Genomic DNA, 7790 nt, shown 5'->3' on the forward strand with positions numbered 1-7790 from the left:
CTATTATCATGAAACATACTTAAGGAAGTCTATCCTTTGTTCAGTTAAGAGTGCCAACATTTGTGATCTTAGAATGAAGTCAAAGAAAACTAAAATGGGTTTTCCTTAATGCAACCATGTGCAAAATCACTCTTTACTATAACAGATGCTCTGTAAAAATATTTGTGCATTTTAAGTATCCATGAAAAGAAATTCATTTTCAACAAAAGCATAAAGCATTATTTTTATAATATACCCTGAAAGCTGAAATTATTATATTTACCTTCTTTTTGGGGGTTTATTGTCATCCCCATTAGACAAATCAAGTGAAAGAGTTTGCAATCCCTCTTTATAACAAGGCAAACACTGAAATGCTAATTTCTTTCTCCTCCTTCCTTGTATCAGCTTGATCACCAAATTCGTTTGAGTTATTGCTAGAAGAAAAATGTTGCATTTCTATAGGCTTTTTAAATTCACATATGTGGATACTCTAGGAAGAAGAGGCTACCAATGAGCAGAGCTGTGAAGACAATGGTGGAGCCTACAAGGAGGTGGTCCGATGGGCAATACCTGGGCATTTAGGTTTCTTTGTGGGGTGCCCAAAGGGAGAGCAGGACACTCTTCTGATAACCACCTGATAGAATAGGGAAAGCATTCCAAAGAGCAGAAAGGTTGACCATTACTAGACTGCCCATTTCCATAAAATTACCATAAAAATGCTTAATAAAGAGAAAATGAACAGCAGATGGATTCTAGCTGAGACTTCATGAAAACACCCAAAGAAAGAACAAAGACCAGTCTTCCCAATGTACATGGAAGAAGTAAAATGTTTTCCTAAATTTTTCTGTGAGTTTCAACATTTTGGATAGAAATATGCCGAGGAAGAAAGATTAGCTCCAGTTTTCTCAGAAAGAATCTTCCTTGCAAATAATTCTGTGTGTTTTTAATATGTCAGATTTATGTTGTAAATCATTTCTATATGGTAATTTTCAAGATGTTTTCTTTTCAACTCATGTGTTATTTTGAAGTGGGTTTTTTAATTCCGAAATTTATCGGTTTCTTGTCTACCTTTAGCTATTGATTTCAGTTATAATTTTATTTCGTTGGTTTTTTTTGTTGAGTTATGCTTTGTGGTCAAGTATATGATCAATTTTTGAAGATGTTTCAACGTGTGCTTGAAATGAACATGTATCTACTATATTTGTAGGACTGTAAACATATAAAGTATATGTATATTTACCTGTTTATTTCAATAATGTCAAGGTTAATAATTCTAATGTTCTTTTCTTAATTCTTACTAAATTTGATTTGCTGAATCTGTCTTTGAGAAAGGTATATTTAAATTTTTTCACTATGATCTATCGTTGTAGATTGTAAAATTTTCACCTTATATATCTGCTAATTCTTTGCTGAAAGTATTTTTGAGGCTATTTTTTTAAGTCACTATGGAATCAGAACAATGAGGCTTCCTGGTGAATTTATCATTAAGTAAAGCCACTCTTAATCTTTAATAAAGCTTTTTTTTGCCCTTAGTATATTTCAGCTTTGCTTTGGTAAATATTTATCTGGTGTTGTAATCATCACTGGTTGCCCAACCTGAATTTATTTATCCCTCCTATTTCCAATAGAACCTCAATTTTGTTCAGGTAACCACCTCTTTCCAATGCAGCTAAATGAAGGATGAGTCCATTCTTTTTTTAGTTGATTAGCTATTGGGCATGAGATCCAATGCTGGCCAAAATGAAGTGTGCTGGTAGGTGGGGAGCTGCTGGGGAAGTTTCCTTCTCCTGAGCAAGAGCCATGGTCTCCAGTCTCTGCCTGCATATTGCTATTTCTGGTATGGCACCTGAAACTGCTACAACCATCTCGCTATAAGCCTAAAAATCATCACAGAGGATGTCAGAGCAGAGAGACGGAAAGAATCCAGGCCCTTCATGTAACTGTTTGCCTGATTTCTGTTTGCATATCTTTTTAATTTTTATGTGAGACTTTTCTTGTGGTGCGTTATATAAACTGAATAAAGTTGAGTTTCTTTGGACCCAAACACAGGGTTTTAACCTCTTAAAAGGTACATTCATCCATTACATTAATTTAATAATATATTTGCTTTTATTTCATTTTATTTTGCTGTTTTCCGTTTCTATGTAATTTCTTTGGCTTTTTAATATTTTGTTTTATATACTTGGTTTTATTTGCTTTTTCCCTTATATTTTTTTGAAAGTTATAATAGTTTTGTGTGTGTGTGTGTGTGTGTGTGTGTGTGTGTGTGTGTGTGTTTATCCTGTGAGCAGTTGCCTTTAAAAGTAAGAAAACTTCTTGATGCCCTAGCTGGTTTGGCTCAGTGGATAGAGCATCCGGCCTGGGGACTGAAGGGTCCCAGGTTCAATTCCGGTCAAGGGCACATGCCTAGGTTGTGGGCTCGATCCCCAGTAGGGGGCATGCAGGAGGCAGCCGATCAATGATTCTCTCTCATCATTGATGTTTCTATCTCTCTCCCTCTCCCTTCCTCTCTGAAATCAATAAAGATATATTAAAAAAAAAGCTTCTTGATGTTCAATACCAGTTTTGTAAAAGCAAAATTTAATGCAATCTAAATGTTAGCAAGAATTAAATAAATCATCATACATACAAATAATGCAATGTTTATAAGCAATTGAAGTGGTAATATTAATCCTCATGACACCCTAAGAAGTAGGTGTAATTATTCTTATTTTGCAGATGAAGCTTAGCGGCTGGCTCTAAACATTTTATTCAAGAAATAAAATTTTTTCTAGAAATTGCAAGAACCTCGAGACTCATAATTGTAGGGAAAAAACTGCAATTATCATTTACAGAGCAAAATTCACTGTTAATTTAAGACATAAAAGTGTATCACATACATTTATTCTCACCAATTAAATGTCATTGTAATTAAAATAGAATTTATTCAGACAATAATGACATATAGGACAACCGAATTTACATTGAAATGTTTTCAGCTTTATTATGAAATGAGCCGTAAGCACAAGAATGTTTAAACTTTTCAAAGATCCAGTGTGAAAGATGGCATTTACACCCCACAAATCTAGTGATTACAATAACTTAGAAGGTAGATGGCTGCACAGCAGCTATTCACACTTTTTATTACGTGGAACTGTTGCTTTTCTTTAGGGCAGAAGCAGGGGAGAGAGCTAGGCTAAGGTTCATCCCTGAGATTATTCTCTAACCTGCTGTGGTTTGCTACATGAGAGCCTTGTTTCTGATCACTTGTCTTTTCATTCATCCAAACCAGAGCAGACCAGTGAAGGAGGATCTATCTCTGCTACTCGTTCACAGCCCAAACTACCCAATGCAGGCATTTAATGGCTGCCTCCCTCCACTTTCCACTCTCCCTACTGAGAACCAGTGTGGTTTGGGTGAGATGCAGCCCCCTTGTTCCAGTCTCTGTATGACCCAAGAACATCAGTATAAATCCATCCCTTTACTTGGTTCTTCAGGGATGGACACACCTAGGCCTAAGCCAGTGGTTCTCAACCTTCCTAATGCCGTGACCCTTTAATACAGTTCGTCATGTTGTGGTGACCCTCAACCATAAAATTATTTTTGTTGCTACTCCATAACTGTAATTTTGCTGCTGTTATGAATGGTAAATATCTGATATGCAGGATGTATTTTCATTGTTACAAATTGAACATAATTAAAGTATAGTGATTAATCACAAAAAATATGTAATTATATATGTGTTTTCCGATGGTCTTAGGCGACCCCTGTGAAAGGGTCGTTCGACCCCCAAAGGGGTCTCGACCCACAGGTTGAGAACTGCTGGCCTAAGCTAATCTGTGTTATCAACTCCATCAGCATGAAGCGCAGACAGTTTGCTTAGTGGCTGGCTGAAGACAAAGTTCTCTGAACTGTGTGGTGTGAGGAGGTGAGATTTGGAAATGCTGCAGCAATTTTGCAACCATGAGGGAATGCATCTGACAATAAAGTCACATTCAGAAGAGGGCACAGCCAAGATAATTTCAGAAAAGTAGAATTCAAACCCTGGTGAAACTTCCTGAAGATTACTTTACCTTTGGACTTTACATTTACAGAAACCAACAAATCCCCTTCATTTTAAAAAACCATTTTGAGTTAAGGTTTCTGCTATTTGCAACTGAACGTGTCTTAGTCGATGCTGATTGTGGTGCCAGGCTTGCAGAGAGATATATGAAGTCCAGGACTGATTACTTAACCAAATGGTAACATAGTCAATAACAACCTGCGTTTTATAAATGCAGCTAATTAACTGCTTCCTGATGTATTTTATGTCCACCCTACACTATTATCTTTCTCACTTTTGATGTGGTCCCTATACCATTGTGATCCTTCTTTTTGTTCATCCTTGGTGATCTGGCTGGACAGCTTTCCTCGGTTCTCTAATCTGCCTTTCAGAACTCTGCACAGTTCTGCTTTGCCAGTTTGGTCAGCTGTCCCCTGTCCTACACTTCCCATAGAGTTGGGTCACCTGCCAAAATTGTTTGTTTAAAGAGCATCCAGCTCTTCTTGACTCCTTTCTTCTCATCAAGTCCTTTTTCTGCTAGTGTCCTTAACTTGTTGAGTTTGCTTTCCCAGAATTGATTCTTTTTTCCTCATCAGCTTCTTTCATTTTTTTTATTACTTTCACAGAAGTTTCAATTCTCTTTTGGTTCTTTATTAACTATACCATTATTTAAAATTAAATTATAGAAAGGATCTTTGTCTTATGATACATTTTTAAATAAGTAATTATCTCCAGTGTATTTAAAATCTATTTCACGGTTTGTGGTTGACCCATTTTCTACAGCAAATGTCAGGGTTAGAAACCTGTCTGATCACCATAATGGGGTATTAGGATTCCTGCCCTTACCTAACTCTGCGTTGTATAAAATAAAATAAAATAAAATAAAATAAAATAAAATAAAGCATATGTAAATATGTTTTCTAGTGCTTGCTTAAAGTCACTATAACACATTTTGAATTTTAAAAATTAAATTATCAGCATAATCCCAGGAGACAAACAATAACTTATTTTTTACAACCTCCCCCAACCCATACACCCCCACACACACACTTACACCACCACCACCACCAACCACCCCCTCCCCCGACACACACATACTAGCATTATTTCCATGTGTTCTTGGGACGGAAAAAAGGAAGTTTAACAGGTGGCTGTAAAAATATGAGGGTAGAAAAATGTCTTTGTAGTAAAAACAATTTAAGAATTATTTTGATTGTGGAAAGATAGTCCTCAGGAGTTGTGCCGGCTGAGTTCAGAGTGAGGTAAGGATTAAGTAGCTCCGTATAAGAGAAGTAAGAAACTGTAGTAAGTTATTTGCCAACATGGCTGTTATTCACCATCCCTCTCCTACCCTGGTGTATGCACACTTATTAGATGTGACTCTGTTGCTCATTCCATCAAATGGAGACTGCTGTCTTGCTTTGACCAATAGAATATTGCCGAAGACATGGTGTGCCAATTGTCCCTAAGAAGTCTTGGGTGCTGCTGCTTGTTTTTGTGGAACCCAGCCCAACCTCCATGTGAACAAGCTCAGGTTATCCTACTGGAGAATAAGTGACTGCTGGGAGCCCAGTGAAGTTAGCCCATTTGTCCCAACTGAGGCCCAGACTCATGAGAGCCCAGCCATGAAAAGCAGAAACAACCAACCTGTCACTGATTGCAGACTCATGAGGGTCCCCAGCTGAGTCCAGTTCAAATTGCTAAACAGCAGAATCATGAGCTAAATAAATGGTTGTTTGGAATGGTTTGTGAAGCAACAAAAGCTAATTGAGCACTATGGAAACAATATGGAGTTTCCTAAAAAAAAAATTAATAACAGAATTACCATATGACCCAGCAAACTCTCTTCTGGGTATCTACCTGAAAAATTTGAAAACATTTATTCACAAAGATATTTACACCCCTACGTCCATTGCAGCATTACTCACATTAGCCAAGGCATAGGTACAACCAAAGTGTCCTCCAATAGAGGACTGGATAAAGAAGAGGTGATACGTACTATATACACAATGGAATACTACTCAGCCATGAGAAAAGATGAAATACTGCCATTTGCGACAACATGGGTGGACCTTGGGAATATTATGCTAAGTGAAATAAGTCAGTCAGAAAAAGCTAAGAACCATATGATTTCACTCATATGTGGGTTATAAAACTTAAATGCATAGACACAGACAACAGTATGGTGATTACCAGAGGGAAGGGGGTGGGGCATAGTAAAGGGTAAAGGGAGGCAAATATGTGGTGACGGAAGATGACTTGACTGAATGCTGGGCACACAATGCAATCTATAGATCATGTATCATGGAAATCTACACTTGAAACTCTGTGATCCTATTAACCAATGTTATCCCAATAAATTTAATAAAAAATAAAGTAAATAAAAAATGCTTCACACAAAAAATTATTGATATAGAAATATTTATGTTTGTGAGGATAGCATTATGGGGCGGGGAGGCGGGCAGGGAGAAAGTGCTGGGAATGGGGCAAGGCTGTGGGAAAGAAAAATAGGTGGCAAGGGAAGAGGAGTCCAAGGCTCTTCATTGTGAGAATGGCCGGGAGACAGAACTGAGTTTAGTATTACAAAGCAATGCTTTCTTCAGTCCTTCCCTACCCCCAGAGTCTTCCACAAGTGTCTCCTACTCATATTTGCTCTGGATAGTGATATTTTTCAAAAATCAAAGAGTCCTGTTAGATATCTGAGGTCACAAGAGGATGAAACAAAGAAAGAGGAGTAGCTGAGAGTAGCAAGACTTGAAAAAATTAAAAATTTAGAGGAAGCAAGCCATGACCAGATTCATGAGGTAACTTGGAAAAATATGTTCCACTGGAGAATTCCTTGAATATTTCACTCTATGTAGGTTCAAGCCAATTTTATCTAAATGGTAGTGGGTAAGGTCACTCCCACAAACCAGAGAATCTTCAGCCGCTAGAAGTGGATATCGGGTTATTCTACAGAGTGCCTATCTACCACACATGTATTGTGGATTTTCATTTGTTTTGAAAGTGTAATGTGGCTGCTGAAGAAAGTGTGTGGTACCCCAGTTCAGCTTTGGACTCAGTCAGAAGTAATTTTTTTTTTTTTTTGCTAATTTCTCTTTCAAAACATCTGGAATCAAAGGAGAAATCTGCTCATCAAACAATTTAAAAAGCTAGGCAACAGCAAAGCAAGTATGAAATTAAAACGGAATTTCTGGATGTATTTGAGATGGAAGGAGCAATGCAGGCAAGATGTGGAAGCAGGGCAATCCAGCATGTTTGGGGAAGAGAAGCAGTTCAGTTTGGCTAATCACAATGGGCAATACTTTGAAATACCATATTAGGTATTTTTTCCTCCTTAGTATGACCAGAGTTTTTTTTTGTTTGTTTGTTTGTTTGGTTGGCTGGTTGGTTAGTTGGTTGTTTTTAAAACCCTGCAGCCTTCTCTCCATTAAGCCAAGAGGCTGAAGATGATTTTTTACAGGGAAAGGGAATTGGAACCCTCCTTAGAACAAAGAAGTCCTTGCTCAGCTTTGAGTTTCAAATCAGGTTTTTTAAATCTGAATCTGGTCTGTAGATAAATAATAGTCTCAAAAAATTAGACTTTTAAGCAGGAGTAGGAAGTTTTCTCAGATCTCTTGGATCAGAGTTTGCCGGGAGCCGGTCCATCCTTGCTGCTTGACACAGTTGCTGCAGGGAAGAAACATCTGCACAGCATATGTTTCAAGGGACCTGGCGTATATGGCATACTGTTCTTAATATGTTTGCTCCCCTTCTTGGCGCTATGTGTTTTAACCAAGGTCACCTCTCC

Source organism: Myotis brandtii, unplaced genomic scaffold (assembly GCF_000412655.1).
Source record: "Myotis brandtii unplaced genomic scaffold, ASM41265v1 scaffold49, whole genome shotgun sequence".
Classification (NCBI taxonomy): Eukaryota; Metazoa; Chordata; class Mammalia; order Chiroptera; family Vespertilionidae; genus Myotis; species Myotis brandtii.